Source organism: Lepidothrix coronata, unplaced genomic scaffold (assembly GCF_001604755.1).
Source record: "Lepidothrix coronata isolate B3197 unplaced genomic scaffold, Lepidothrix_coronata-1.0 Scaffold73, whole genome shotgun sequence".
Taxonomy (NCBI): Eukaryota; Metazoa; Chordata; class Aves; order Passeriformes; family Pipridae; genus Lepidothrix; species Lepidothrix coronata.
The window spans coordinates 77,391-94,197 of NW_016690253.1; the positions used below are offsets into that span (position 1 = coordinate 77,391).

At 41.7% G+C, this 16,807-nt stretch overlaps 1 protein-coding gene across 1 annotated transcript in view; it reads right to left on the bottom strand.

Annotated features, from left to right (window-relative positions):
- Positions 1 to 16,807, bottom strand: part of AFF2 (AF4/FMR2 family member 2) — a 213,860-nt gene that overhangs the window by 76,450 nt on the left and 120,603 nt on the right. The window lies entirely within an intron of this gene.

A 16,807-nucleotide genomic window follows, 5' to 3' on the forward strand; every position in this document is an offset into this window, starting at 1 on the left:
ACTGCATCACGATCACATGGAGACTGTGGTTCCTTTGCCTCAAAATGGAAACACAACTTGAAAAAAACCCATGGCACCCCACATACACACACACAGAGAAGGAACAGGGAATTCAATAAAACAAAGATGCCACCAGCGCTGAACAGGACACAAGCGCTCATTTATTTAATCATCTGTAATGGATTACCAACCAGAACAGGGTAATTTATGTAGCATACCATGACAGCTGATTTTCAATTTGCATTCTCCTCTGCCTGTGTTTCTTATTGAAATAAGCAAAGAAAATCTGCCACTTCAGTTGGTGGAGCAATGCCAAGGCTGCCTGACACGTGAGGAGGGCTGGGGACAAGAGAGGCTGGGACAGAGCAAAGGCAGCAAAGGTGCTCTGCAGCTCTGTTAGCCACTATCCCCATCACTGAGATGCACAGCCCCAAGCCCTTTTTCCCCCACAGAAATTCCTGTTACTGTTGCCACAAATTTTTGCATAGTGACCTTTCCGCAGGGATGTCTGGAGACATAATTTATATTTATACATTATCATACAAAATTATAAAAGTATGTATTCAAATAAGAGAAAAATGCATTCTGCAAATATCCGTATTCTGCTCCTTAACCACAATTCTATTTAATAAGCTTAGGAATTGAATTGCAGCAGCTTCAAAAAGTAAATTGAAGAGACCTCTTGCCCTGTCTGAACAGTGAGAAAAACATCATCATTCTATACACTCTCAGCTAATAAAAAATCCCAAATTAAACTTTAAAAATATTTAAGTGAACTATGCTTGACACAGTCAAATATCAGGAAATCAATTTCAAGTTGATTGAAATCAAGCTTTTGAGCTCAAGATACTGAATATTACAACCTGCATTTTGCTCACTTTGCAATCCCGTGTTCCTGAAGTATGAACTAAGCTCCACCTCTCCCGAATACAGCTGTCTGCATCTAATTTTGATGATAAAATAGAAATAAAAATATTTATATTTTTTCAAAGGATCTAATATGATATCCCACATCAACAACTTTTATATCTACTTCTTAATCGAGACATTGAACTGGGCTAAGACCACCTGACATTATTTCACTTCTGACCTTTTCAACTGTCAAAGCAGACAGATTTTTATCCTACAAGATTCAAGCCAAAGCCTCAAAGGTGCAGTGCCAGAGCATTAATCCATTTCACTAGACAGTCATTGAAATTATAATTGAAAGTTCAACTTACTTTAGCATTTTATGCTGAAATACTTCTGGCAGCCCAGGGCAGAAAGTCGAAATCTGGTTTCCAATGGAGACCATTTCCAATGGTTTCTAAATGTTGGCAGTGGAATTCCTTATTGTCAAAGAGATCAGCAGATGCCAGCTTCCATTAATTTACTTTCTGTGACTGCTGCTCACTTCAGGAAGCCTTTCTTTACCTAAGGATGCTGACCTGCTGCTGTATCCCATCAGAAATGGGCACTGATTTATTAGGAGACTGGGGACACTGGGGACTAGGAGAATCCCCTACATCAGCCAGGGCAGATCCCACCCCTCTCATTTATTCTGGCTGATGCCCTGAGCAGACACAAATCTGCCCAGAAGACATCATGCAGATCTGTAAAAGCTCCAAAAGCAAGCTGAATAAACTGCCCCATGTGCATCACACTATCAAGAGTAACTCCAGAATCTCAAAGATCGGTAGACAGCTTTTCCTCTTCACCAAAAGGTTGTCACAAAGGAAAAAGGAATCTCAAAATTTGAATCTAAAAATAACATCCCCATTTTAAGTAGTCACTGGGCTGTAAATCCTTAGTTCTGGTATTCTGGAGCTGCCCAGAGGTCTTTGGCCAGGAAGTTCCCTATAAATAACCGTTTATTATTCTTAGACCAATCTCAAAAGCTGTCTAAGCATACATTTAAGTTAACTTGGAAGACACATTTCATTAAAACCTAAACATCTTTTTTCTTAATTTTTGAAGTCGAGGTTGACTAGAATTCTTGGCATCTTATCCAGAGGCTAAAAAGCTTCCATTTGGGATCAGGAAGGGGGAAAAGGGAACATGATATCTAATACCTGTTATGCAACGATAGGTCATTTTATCAATCTTTTCAAGCCTACTGTTGTATTCGCTCTATAAATTATACTGTCTTTATCTGCACAAGGTCCCTTAAATCCTTAGTGCCAGGATATAAGCCTGTTAATTCAAAGCACTGAGAAATAATGCTGCAGCAATGCATGAGCAATGGGAAGAAAACAGCCCTGAGGACCACATTAACCAGGGGTGTGTTGGGTCTCCTTGAGGCGCAGCGATCTCAAGGCTCAGCTCTCAAAGTCAGACCATTAAGGCAAGGAGAAAACAGACTGGCTCCCAGGCAATGCAAATCTCACAAAGGGCATTGGAGACAAATACCAGAATTGCATGATACCTTTGGGACAGCAGCAGTGACATTAGCAAACCTTCTGTACCCTTGGAAAGGATGTCTTGGCACTTACTGCTTCAGCACCTTTAATTACTTTGCTGCTGCCAGCCTATCTGAGGTGTCTCTCCCACTCTGCACATGCACATGGGTGTATGTGCATGTAGCTGAGGGGGTAGGTATCTCTCCTTCCCTTTCCTCCCACTTCGACCTTAATGGCAAAGATCATCTACTGATTTCTGGACTGCTGCTAGGGTTATTTCACACACACAGTGTGACTGTGTCCAGATCCTGGATGTAACACAAGCAGCAATTTCTTCCTGGATCCCAGACTAGGCTATTACCTTCAATCTGTTTTCCTGCACTGTGCTCAATCCACAAACCCTGTCAATGCTCCAACACATAACTGCCATTGCATGCAATGGGATTAAGGACACGGGTGCTTTAACACTCAGCTTTCAATGAAAACAGTTAATTTCAGTTTCATTTCACAAAAATATTCTGACGAAATTTATTAAAGTAGAAGAGAAAAGAATTTTGAAACCACGGAGAGGATTTGGGAATTTATACTTTCGTTTTGCTAGATGTGCACTGCAGCTTTGGGCAAGTTAATTAACTCTGCATTTCTATGTCTAGGCATCCATATAAGCACAATAAGCAACAGATAACTTGCCACCACCTAGTTATGCCAGGAAAGCAGTGGTTTGGAGGTCCTCAGCAGGATGGTGTCATATAGGAGTGACATACATACACAAAGCTGTATATGACTGGAGATTCCTGACTGCTGTAAATGTCAATCCTCAATAAATGGTTTGACCTTTTTTATCTATTATTTCCATTTTGTAACTGAAATCAGGTCTGACACACTGAGCATTTCAGGGGAATAAATGCAGCTTGGGGATGGCTTTGCAGCCTCATGTCTCACATCACACCCTTGAAATGCATGATCTCCCCAGAAATACAATGCTGTCTTGGTACTTAAACCCCAAGGACCTCCACCATCCGTTTGCTGCCTGACCTAACAAGCCAATGAGCCCATTATCAGCATGTCTCTATAAGCCAACAAGGTTTCTTTTAGTGGAACTGCTTAAAGCACTATATAGCAGCTTGATCTTGGAGAAGTTATTCTTTAGGCATTTAATTGAGATCTTCCATGGGCAGAGTCACCTTCTGGGTGAACCCACTTCTGCACTGACTACAGAGAGAGGTCAGAGTCACCACTCTGCTTAATTGGGGAGTCTCAGTTAAAAACTGAAAGTTAGGTGAATTAAATATGGATCACAAACCCCACAACTGTGCAGCAGCTTACGTGCCAGGCTGAACTTGCAGTGTAGGAATGGAAACAGATGGGGAATAAATTCCCCATCAGACAGTGACTTGGGGATCTGAATGCAAGATCCAGAGCCAATTGCTCATGTTAAGCCAGACAATGAGCAATTTGTTGTCTAATGATAATTTTGAATTGGAGGGAGGAAGGAGAATTGCTTTGATTTGGACTTCAAACGGTATTTTAAAAACTTTACAGAAAGATGAAAATTCGAAATTATTTGATGATTTAAAACAAACTTCACTGTGATAAAAATGGAGGACTCTCCTACTGATTTCAACCTGTTAAACCACTTTCATTAAGGAAACAAAATAAAATAATGGCAGCCACTCCAGAAAGAATCAACACAGAATTTGTTTCAGTAAATGAAGAAGTCAGGGGAATGCCTAAATGTCTTCCCCTGATTGTCACAATTTCCTAGAATTTTTAAAACCCAATAAAATAAACCAATATTAAGAGAAGTGGCAGTGCTGCTAAATTTGATCTTCCATGGTAGAAACTGTGTCCCCTAAGTTGCAGAGCTGAATGGCTCAATTTCAGGCTTTCCTCACCAACAGCTTTGCCAGCAGGATAACAGAAAATCCAGTTTCCCTTCCACATACAACTCAGTTTACTAAAATCACAGAATTGTTGTGGGGCTAAATGTGTGTGTGGTGTTTTGACACAAATGATTCTGTTTGTGTGCAACCAGGAAGCTCAACAAAATGAAGATGAAGAGACTCAGAAATTATCAAACTGCCAAATTTTTCTCATTGGCTTTTCCAGAGAACAGCCCTGCTTTAACTGGCTGAAGGGGAGAAAGCTGTTGTATCTGAAATGGCCAGAAGAGAGAAAAAGCTGGCAGAATGATGTCTTCCTAGGTGAGGATAGTCCAAGACTTAATTCCATGTGTCAGTGCAAGATAACATACACTCATGCGCATATGATCTCATCAGCCCTTCAGGAGACAGGATTTTACTTCATATTTGGTAGTATTATTTTAGAGACTTTCTTAATATGTTTGCAGAACACACAAACAAGGAAAAAATGCCATGTAAACCTCAACCTAGACACCACTTAAAGGGATACACAGTCATTATAATCAGAGTAACCACAGCAGTATTAATTACAAGAGGAAGGAAAAAAACCAACCAACCAGCAGGAATTCCACGTGTTGGCAAAAGCACTTGCTATCTATCACCACTGTCCACATCTCTCCCAAGCCAATCTGCACCCCCTGTATATACATGAGCAGCCCTTGGGCCAGCAGTGCACCCAACACGTATCAGCTGAATTGCTGAAGCTATGAGGGTGAAAAACATTCCCGCTGCCACCCCTGCCCTGCCACCATGAGCTGCTTGGAGACCTCCTGCCCGTCCCCCCTTCAGCAGGCAGGCACTCCGGGCACCGTGATGGTTCCCAGTATAACAACTGGGGTGTGTTTTGCAAAAGGCATTCCAGAGCTTTGTACTGACTCAAAGGGAATTCAGGGTCAGTTACTAGATCACTTTGCATTTCTTGAGACGACTGGAGGCATTTCCAGTGCTCCTGCCCTGAATGTCTCTCTGCAGGAACCCCAGGCAGGGGTTCCCCAGCAGCCTCAGGGCAAACCTGACCTGCTTTCTGTTGCCTTCCCCAGCACCATCAGGGTTTGCCAGAGCAGCAGCACAACCTGAGCCGCCTCCAACGAACTGCCCTTTGGCTTCAGCTGGAGCAACCTGTCAGCCCTAAAATGCAGGAGCTGACTGCACCAGCAAAAGGGGTCATGCAGGTTTGGAAGATTTTCTTCTAAGCAACAAAGGCTAAAAACTTAGGACTTGATTCTCTGCTGTAACTTAACAGCTAGAAGGGAGATAATGAAATTATGCTGGAAGAAACTCCCTTCTCAGAGTGGCCTGGCCAGGTTTGCAGGAGCACTGGATTCCGGTCCCTGCTGTGCCGTGTGTGGGTCCCTGTCCCAGCATCCACAGAGAAGGGCTCCCACAGCAAAGTGCCAACCCCATCCAGACCCTGCTCAGCCCCCTAAACACCAAACACAGCCCAAAGCCACCCTCAGCCTGCCCTCACACAGGGCCAGAAAAACTAACAATCAGAGCTTTCTTTTCAGCCATGAAAGCATAAACTCTGCAAAGCTTGACAGCAACTTGCACTCCCAGCTAAGCCATCAGCATTCTCAAGCCTTAGGGAGATAGATACTTGTGTGTTTTTATATATAAAGTCATATGTATTTGTAAATACTCAGATGATTTCCATACACACCCACTAGCCACACAATGCAATAATAAATTATTTCAATAAATGGCATTATTCTAAGAAAGCAACAAGATAAATATAATTGCACAAGGTTTAAACAGGATGTAAATCAGCATTTTTAAAAAAAAAAAAAAAAGGCAAGTTCACATGAAGCTGTTTACTCCTAGAGAATCTCCACTGCTCTAACATTTCAGAAATAGCCTCCAGTCGTGAGCGTGCTGCAGGAAGCAACAGAGAGCGGTTCAGCAGATGAAACAAAGAGGACCTAATTACCATGCGAAGCACAACATCCTTCAGATGTGATGAGAAACGTGACTGCATGAAAAACTGGTCCTGGGGAAATTTCAAAATATGACCACCCAAGCATAAAGAAGAGAGTGGTGAAAACCAGAGAAACTGCAACATGAGGGTATAGTATTTCTATACAAAGAATATTAGTTTAAAAACATTTACATACAGCTATTGCGTACACACACACACATCCACATGCAGACAGAGCAACACAAGGAACTATGTCATTGTAGAGGAAAGCTATAAATGCATAAAAGCTTTCAAACCACATGCTACATATTAATCAAAAAATCACATAAATTGTTCGTATGTTGATCCATGGAGATTCTTGACAGAAAAGCAAACAAACAGCCAAACGCATGAAAAACAACCAAGCAGCCTGACAATCCAGCACTATCTTTCCACTTTCATCATACTTGGTCATTTAATATTCATTTTTTGCCTACAATTCCACAGTTTGAATGTAAATAATTTATGAATATTGGCCATAAATTATTTTGGGGGAGTTACTGTGTATGTGTGGGTTTTGTTGGTTTGTTTGGGGTTTTTTTGTTGTGTTTTTGTTTGTTTTTTTTTAAAGAAGAACAGCATGGATGATAAGAACTGACATCTTGAAACAAGGGAAAGTCTGACTTTCAGTTACAGGTAGAGAGGTCGTGTCATTTGCAAAAAAATTGAAGGGAATATTTAAAGCCACAAGAGAGAAAATGCTGGGTTGTGCTGTGTCTGGGCCCAGCACAGGGGCCATGCTGTGGGCTCTGCACACAGAGCTCACACTGGTTTGGCACCAGTGAAACTGGGGGACCGAGACCCCACCACCAGCATGATGTGAGACTGTGCTGGGGAATGGCCATTACTCCCTCCAAGATGGAAATACAGTGTACCATTTCTGATTTTGATCTACCAAATACCCTTTTGGACACAGAATTGCTAAAAAAATTACTGTCTCCTAGATGTCACTTTGCTAGAGAACCAGAGCAAGGCAGACGTTTACCTATTCATTTAGTACCCCAGTTCAGGGGGCGTGGGGGGTGTGTGTGTGTGTGAAGCTGATGGTGTGTCCTGGAAGGCTGTTCAAAGTGTGCAAAAACTGAGAAATAGAGTTTGCAAATTCCCTGGCACGATCAATACTGTTCTCCAGCTCCAGATTCCCTTTATCGATGACAGCCTCCCTTGTTGCAGTGATTAGAGATTCTACATCTTTTAATCACAAAGAACATGACAACTACACCCTATCTATAGCTTTGTGATTTACAGCAACTGATGCTCTATCATAATTGCATTAGTGCAATGATAGCTTTTGGGTGTTACCCAAGCAGCTGAATTTAAATATGATTGCGTTTGTGACAAACTGACAAGGAAAATCTGATATTTGAATCCAGCATTGATTTTAACCCATTCAGCTTCTCTTGTCTCCCTCTGCCTGTTAGTGGTAGGGATGAACCATTCTTTTCCTGCCTCACTAATTCTAACCATAAAAAAAATTGGAAAGCTGACACGTGGACTAAACAGAGAAGGTTGTCTTCTATATGTGTTAACAGATACATAAGTTTCAGGAGCAACATCCCACTCTTCTAATAAAGTATGGACTCCTTTTGCTATGAGTGGGTGGATTTAAGCTTAGCCAGTCTTATTATTTTGAACCTTTTTAGACAATTCCCCAGTTTATACCACAAAGTCATGTGAACACCAGTGCTTCTTTTTAATTTCAGGGGATTTGTTTGTTTTATTTTTAGCCTGATTCCTGACAGAAATGAGACACCCACAGACTGCAGTCATGGGAGTCTGAAATAATGCATGTGTTTGTGCTCTCATACAAAAAGGGTGTTCAACTCACCCCTGCTGTCCAGCATCAAGGTCAAAAGATACGGAAACTCTTCGGAGTTTGAAAAGAAGGCAGTGGGGGAGAGGAGAGGGATCCTACTGCTGTCCCATTTCAGGAAAAGCTAATAAAGCTCACCCTTTGTAAGATATCAGAGGATCCGCATGAGAGAGACACATTACAAGCCAGGCTTCATTAGCTCCTCTGCTCACAGAGCGACTTCTTTTTACAAGAGAACAGAAGATTTCAGTCTCCTGAGCTGAAAGAAAGCACAGGCTGGCAGGGAAGAACGAGACTAGATGAAAAGCAGGTTCTTCTTATCTCTTTCTAAATATTTTCATACAAAGTATTGGCTTGTATCCCCCCCACAGTGTCCCACCTAACAGCACTCAAGACAACAAGCAAGTGCCAGAGCTGGTGCCTGCAACTTGCAGGCAATGTGAACCAATTCAGGACAACCTCCAGCTTTCCCCAAAGACTGTCCCAATGCCAAAACAGTTGTGGCATGTCTCGGAAGACCTCGGTTCAGCTTGCTGCTCTACCAGACATTTCCCATGCAGCCCAGGAGACTGCACTCTCTGTCTGACACAGCTTCTCCCCAGAGGCCAGGATGATGGCACAGTGCCTCTGGGAAGACCACATCCCTTCCGACACGGGGAAGCCATATCAGGATTCCCTACAGCACCTTGGTTGCAGGCACACAGCCAACCACAGAGCATTTCCTTGTGAGAGCTTTGGATTTACAGCAAGAAACCAAAAAGCTACAGGTCTAATATGTCATGAGAGATGAAGGACACTACTGGTGGCCTAGATGGTTGTAGCAGATATGTCCCAACACAACCCTGCACCATCTCACAGTGTCTTCATTTATGCACTTAAGTGTTGGCAAGCTCAGCACTGGCACCAGACCCAGCACACTCAGCTCCTGTCAGAGCAACAGGCAGGGTTGGCACCACTTCTCTGCTCGCTTTGGACACAAAGGACAAGGCCCACAGTGACCAGCCCTGCAAGCAGGGCAGAGGGGGAGGACACAGGGAGACTAATTTCCCTTACATCAACATGGAACTTCAGAACTAACCCACCACTTTTTGTTATACTGTTAATTTACATCCAACATCCCGGTAATGTTTCTGAATATTTTCAATGACTGGGGGTTACCAGGACCTCCAGACTTGAGGCAGGAGTCTATGAAGCAGAGATACCTGCCCCCTGCCTTCCTTGGCAGAGATCCTTGGACAGTCTGTCCAGCCACTGTGTCCCTCTTCAGCTGCTGCCTTATAGGAAGGCCTACTGAGCATGGGATTGGCCTCATGAGTCCAGCTGTAAACTTGGCTTTGCTGCTGGAGCTGATCATTTTCTCCTGATGACAAAGCACAGGGACGGACTGAACTGTGTGTTTGGTTTGGGAACGTTTAAATAGCTGGAAGGAGGGTGCTCAGCCCCAGTGTGTGTAGAGTGTTTATTGTTCTAGATAGAAAGCCAATATATAAACACACATCTTTTAAAAAATCCACTCTTTTCCTTAAAGCCCTGAAAACACACCCAGACTATTAAGTTTCTTTTCTCAGATAAAATCTGTCTATCATTTCTGCGTGCATGGCAGGACCTCAGCAGTGCTTGAAAAGACTAATTTTTGTGTGCAGCTGTACCACCCCTCTGCCTCACTCCCTCTGTACTGCCTGAGCTGCTGTTTCATTACTGCCCAGGTACCCACCTGGAGGCACAGGACTGTAACTGTGTTGTGACCCAGTTGGACTGGTGGACTTGCCCAGTCCATTGTCTTGAGTCTCAGTACTGACAACTATGAACCGAGCCACTAAGCAGAGATTCAAGAAACTTATTTTAGACAGCTGCTGATATTCTGCTGGATATCTAGTCTGGATATTCTGCTTCTGGATACAGCTCTCAGGAATAAACAACTGTTGTAATCACAGTAAAATAAATACTTTATTGCAGTTGAATAATGTTGGTTCTAATTACAGTATCATTTATGTGTTTTCCTATTAGAGGAAGATTTCCACTTATTCTTTTCTATATTTATTTACCCAAAACATAATACTCAGTGTGATGTTTGCAATTGAGCTGTTGCTTCTCTTTTTCTGCCAGTTTTACAGCTGCTTGTTAGGCAAAGTTGATCTCACATCCTTCCAAAAATCAAACAGGTATCAGCTTAGCCCAGAAAACTGCTCTCAAAAAAGGCTCTTTCTATGCCTTCTGGGGGTTAAATCCCCTACAATTGCTCTAAGATCTGAATGGGAGTCTTTTCCAAGGAACTAAAAAGCCTTCTGGATCAGACCTAACAGGCATTTAGCTTTGTTCTTAATGCTCAGTTGGCTGTGTTAGGAAACTCAGGTTGATATTTTGGTATAACTGGCTCTTTTTTGCCAAGGAGATACCCTACGGATTAGCACTTAGTAGAAAGAGACAATTGCTATGAGTATTGTTCCTTTAAGTCATTTTTCTTATTGGTGCTGCAGGGAAAACTTCAACTGCTTAAATATGGGACAGAAGAGGAGTTGAATGAGCAACAGCTTTACTTCTGTGTTTATGCTGTGGGTTACCTGCAAAATCCCAATAACATGTGACTCACCTGCAATAATATCATATATGTTGGTAAAGGTAAAAAAATAGCTGATACCTCTGTTGTTCCTTCCTAGTGGTGCTCTGCATCTAAGCTCCTATTGACTGCTCCTTCCCATCCAGATCCCATGTGTTTGGCCGTGCAGATGCTCTCTGAGGATGTGGGGCACCCAAGTTTATAACCTGAAACCTTTACAAACGTAGGTTTACAAATGTAAAGGCTATGTCAGGAGTGGGTTATATGGGAAAACAAAGCAAGTGTTTCCACTTATTCAGGCAGTCTATCATAAAACTAAGCTCAAGAAGAACAGGATGATGACAATAAAACTGGAAAGTGCAGTTTAACAACATAATTCCTTCAGCAATGATGACACCACCATACAATAACCTCAGCAAACAACTGCAGAAACAGGTCAGCGAGCCATTATGCTACACAGGCCATCTCTAGAAACATGCTCAAAACGTGTCAGACCCTTTTATACAGGACTGAAGCTCTCGATAAAAAAAAGGGTCTTGGGAAAAGGTAATTTATTGATCTCCCATGGCTTTGAGAGCATGCTCTCTGCGTGCTGGACTGACTCTTATATTCATTGAGAGAAAGCTTTAATGTCTTTCCCCCCTTCACCCACCTTTTCTTGGAACCATTGCTACCAACAGCACCAAGACATGAAGGGGCTTCCTGATGCAATGAAATTATGCATTAAAACACCCCCAAAGACTGTACAGGTTTGCCTTGTGCTTGGACTTAATTCCTATCAGACGAGTTGGGATAGAGAGGATGGAGGCCCAGGAGTGCAGCAATCACTGATCCACAGAGAGGAGACAGTGACATATTTAAGGACCAGACAGGACCGGGAGTTTTCTGGAGGTTGTAAAGGAAACTGGGAACTGAATCCAGGGTCTGAGACCTCCACTGGCAAAATTGCCAGTGACTTCAAACACCATTGACTCATAACAGCTACGACAATTTACAGGAGCTGAAGACCTGCCCCCAGGAGTCCTGCCTCGCGCCCCCTGCTCTTGCTGCTGGAGATCGATGACTCTTACAGGTCAGATTTTTTGTTTTGTTTTGTCAGGCTTAGATTGCTTCTTTGTACACTGCTGAGATCAAATCAATTACTTTCCACTCCAACCATCTGACCAAAGTAATTCTAATGGAGCAGAAAGCAGAAACTCAGATAAAAGAAGGGACAACGTATTTTTCACTGTTATCTTTGTGCTGAGCATGATAAAGAAGGAATGAAGGCTGAAATAAAGATCATTCTTAATAATTCCCCCTCACGTAAGAGTAATGATCTTAATTTCCACCCTTTGTCTTTGTTGTGGAGACTGGGGACATGAGTTTAGATGGAAGATGAACCCTCAAACGAAGAGCACTTATAACAGAAATCCTCTTTCCCTGATAATCATATCCAGGAAAACTATTATTTTGGAACATGATTGCATTTTTCAGCTACCTCAATACCATTTTTACTGTTCAGCTGCATGAAAAATTACCTAACCTGTTGGAATGGATTTCTTGACCCACACATAGCTACATTAAAGGGTGTAATTTAATGCAATCTAACTAAATTAGCACCAATTAGACAGGCTAAATTAAAGGGCATGTCACTAATAAATTTTATGCTAAACATATTACTGATAATAAGCTCACTAAAAATTGCATAATGAAATAAAATATTCTTTTTAACACTGCTCAGTCTAAATATGAATATATAAAAAGTCATGAAGTAATGAAATACAGTATGCTAATTCCCAGTTGCCTTTCAGGATAACATCACAGCAATATTAAAATGCATCAATTACAGTGGTGTTTAAAAACAATAGGTCAAATCCTGGAGGGAAGCAGAAAGCCAGGCCAAATTTCATGCAATACATTGGATCCTCATCCTGAAAACATTCACATATATATTCCCAGCTCCTTTGAACTCAGCGGGTCTGCTCCTGCACGTGAAGATGTTTGGCTTGCTGCTGTGTCTGCTCAGAGAGCTGAACTGTAACATGGACCAGGGTGTGATGGAGGACTGCAGAAAGTGCCTGGATTTTCATCTGGATATTTTTTATAGAGAATATTTTCCAAGTTTTTCTTTCCAAAATACCACCTACCAAAGCTCTACAGTACAGCCTTCCTAAGTCCTGTATGTAAAGGTATCTCATGGTACAAAAACTAAGATCAAGGAGCTTGCAGCAATCGGTTCTTTGATAAGTGGGATGAAGAAGGATTTCACACAGCTCTGCATGTGTGCATCTGTCTGTCCCCTCTCCTGTGACCTCTGGCGAGAGCTGGGCTCAGACTATGTCCCATTTCCTGACCACAGCCTGGCTGGGCTCTCTCTTTCCCAGCTGACTGCTGGTTTTCATGAAACTTCCAACTTTGAGAGTGCTACCATATATTCCAAATCTGGTGGAAACTGGTCAAGAGGTGCTGGGTGGGCAAAAACACCAAAACACATTACACCACACCACCAACTGCCTAAGCCCTTTTCTTACCAGCAGGTGGTGGGAATTTGCTGACTCAGCTTTAAGCATGGTTTAAGAACTGCATGTTCAGCAGATTGAATGCACTGGTGTCCATGTTTTCAGCTGTGCCCCAATAAGCAGCTGCGAGAGGTGTAAATGAGCCATTTGTGACTCCACTCATTTGCATCCTCAAAACTCTTGGATGCCCCTCACTCCCAAGGGCTATTAAGGTACTAAATACTGCCAGACAACCCAACTGCATCCCCACTTAATGCACCTGTTCTCTTCTGGGTAGACCCAGAGGTTTATGACCCTTTTGCATCTTTTTTCTGACACAAAATGATCAAAAGGCCAGACAAGCTCTGGCACTCTATGTACCATTCATCTATCAGATATTTATTAATCAGTAATAAAGTAAATCAGGGATAGTAAAGTGGAAGTGACATCTTTATTAACACAGACCAACATGTCCTGAATAGTAACGAGAATGGGCTTCTGAAACACACGCTCTGCATTCACTAATTACAGCCCTCAGCAGGGTCCTTGCTCATGAGTTGTCTTTTCTCACACAGGTAGTCTAAAGTTAATAGGCCCATTCATGTGAGTAACATCTGTAAAAGCATGTTCTAAACTCATATTCCCTGTCTTCAGCTCCTCAAAAACCCCAAAACACTTCAGGCAAAAACAGAGATACTGTTTTAATAAACACAAATAACTGCAGTTATTAAAGTCCATATGGACTTTAATGATTTTAATCAGCTTCTGGACAGGCTGTGCACAGGTTGTAGCTGATGCCTGATGCAAAATAGAGCCCTCAGCCAGAGAGGAAGAGCAGTAATGTACAAACAAAACTACAGAGGGAAATTGTACAAGTTAAAAATTAACATACATGGATATCTCCCACTTTTTGGGGCTGCAGCCTGTTCTCAGAAAACAAGAATATTTCATACCAGAGGATGCTCCTCCCCATTCATAAATTCATTCTTCCTCTCTCATAAAAAAGCAAATAGGATTTTCTGAATTCTGTTGTGGCCATAGGAAAAAAAAAAAAAGCCTAATGACATTGTGCTGTGTCCATAAGAATCCTGAAAAGTGCTAAAGGCACCTGAAAACTTGGCATTTCCTGCTTGAGTGCTTCCACTGTTCAAACAGATTTTTTAAACAGCTAAGAAACCATGCCAAATGATCGCTGTTAATCAAAGACTCCTTTCAAATTGTATGAAAACAAAGCAGTGTCAAAAATGGTAAACTGCACACTTTACTACATGAGGAACTGAAAATTGACAGAACTCACATCAGTGCATATTTTGAGGGAAAATGTTGGCTTTGGAATAAAAGGCACTTATTTGGGGCCTTTTAGCAGTGCTGTGATTTTGTTTCAAAAAAAATGAATTGCTGATTTTTAGACTTTTTTTCTCCAATCCAGTCTTTAGGTCAGCATCCATGTGGAAGTGAATTGCCGTGATTTAATTTACTTCAGATCACCTCTCAGGGTATTAGCCCTGCAGGATCAGGATCTAGCCCACAGAAATACCATTCCAGGACACCTCTGTGCATTGTGCACTGTGCAGCATAGAGCCCCAGATGGTGGATGCCTCTCTGCAAAGTGCTCTTGCTAAATCAAAAGCAGCCCTCTAAACACACAGCTTTGCCATCACTTCAAAAACAATACACAAGTGATTTATTCTCTTAAAAAAAATTATCAGTTTGGTTCATTAACCTATAGCCATACAAAAGCAGGAGTCAATTACGTTGCCACATCAGATGTGTGTAAAGATAATTACCCTGAAAAGAAGATGTAAAGGTGTCCATAAAGGCAGTGAAATGTGACCTATTAAATCAAGCTGTAACCTATTATGGGTCAAAAAACACATTTGTAGGGCCAACAGGCTCATGGCAATGGCCAATCTAGCATGAATTCTGCAGGTGTCCTTTTCAAATAAACATGAAATCTATCCCTTTCGTTCCTGCCATGTTACTGTCTTCTTACCTTCCATACACAGTTTACCCAACAAGCACATGCAAACGACACACGCAAATGTCTCTCCAAAATTATGCAGAAGAACACACCATGTATGAAATATAAGATAGAAAATAAGCAACAGAAAGTATACACAGAGCACTGTTACCCTGCTGTTTTACTGGGCATTTCGTAATGCCATGTCTTTTTACACAAAGTACTCGATCCTCAGTAGGGTAAATCTGCATTGGACAGTCAAGACCTGACCCACCTGTCTAGAAAGACTTGTAAGTGTTCTGAAATTCTTGCTTTGTGAAATATTCTAACATTAGCTTGAAGTTATTAAAAATAAAATTAGCATGCGACTTCGGTTATCAGTGTCTAACTTCTGAGTGACATTCCTCTTGATTGATTTAAACCACTTCATTTTCAGTAAGCACCTCTAATATTTGAAGGACCTTATTTAACCAGTTTAGATTATATTTTGCCTCATTTGTACTCACTGCAACAAATGGGTTGAAAAAAACCCCTGCTTTATGTCACATGCCAAAATACACAGGTATTACAGGGATTTCTCAGAATGCCTCTCCTTTGCTGCTCTTTTGGGATCACTCCAAATAACCTTTTGGGTTATATTGGGCTTGATGCTGCTTTGTCTTGCACCAGAGGTCTAATCAGAAGTAATTAAATGGAAGTCACCAGAGCTCTTTCATGGCAATCCCAGTAGAACTGAGTCTGTAATTAAACTTGCAAATTTTTAAAGAGAGGTATTGCATTAATACAGGTGTACAGAACTGAGGCAGAAACACTGATGTCTTGTAAACAGTTTCACCACAGTGCTGAGACTGTAACAGTGTGGAAAGCAGATACATTTCTGATTTATGGAACTGCTCTGTCAATGGTCCTAACTGCAGTCACTTCAACAGGGCTGGGCCAGACAACCACTGTGAAGGGTCTCACCCTTGAAGGCAGCACAGAAACAACCTGCAACCTGTGCAACACAGGAATTAATCATGAGAAACCCACGCTTAGTCACGAGAGTTAATGGTGTGAAATCCAGACATTTAGGTAAAGAACCAGGGTCAAGGCATTTAATCTTTCAATGTATTTACATTATTAAATATATGATTTGATCAAGTTATCCATCAGGGAAAGAGCTTTGAGGAAAAATACCATCTATATACAGATGCTTTCTGGACTAGGCAGTTTTGTGGGTAACAGACAAAACCCCACCTCTACCTCCTTCAGAGTTATTATATTTTTATTCTTATCTAACAAACTCCTTTATATCCTTCACGCTGCATAGCTGGCTTTTAACTGTTCTAAAAATAACAGTCATTAAAGGAGGCACAGAGATGTTCCAGTCTCTTTGTTGAATCTGAATTCATACCAGCTCTGTCAAGGAAGGTTGGCCACAAACCTGTCTGCAGCAGGTGTGAGGCTGAGCTCCTTTTTGGAGAATTAGTCTCATCTATCATATAAATTTGTTTTGGGTTAACCAGTACGTTGCTCAGAGCAAAAGAAATTGAGAAGCCTCCCACACAGCACAGAAGAAGCTTAAAGTATTGGTCAGTAAAGTGAAATGATTCTTCAGAGATATCTGCAGAGATAAATTGCCCACTTATCTACCTTAATTTGTAAGACACATCAGGTGTCATATAAGACATTATTCCTAAGGGAGTAAGTCACCTTCATAATCATCACAGAGGTGAGAATGTTGGGCAAACACCAACGAAATCA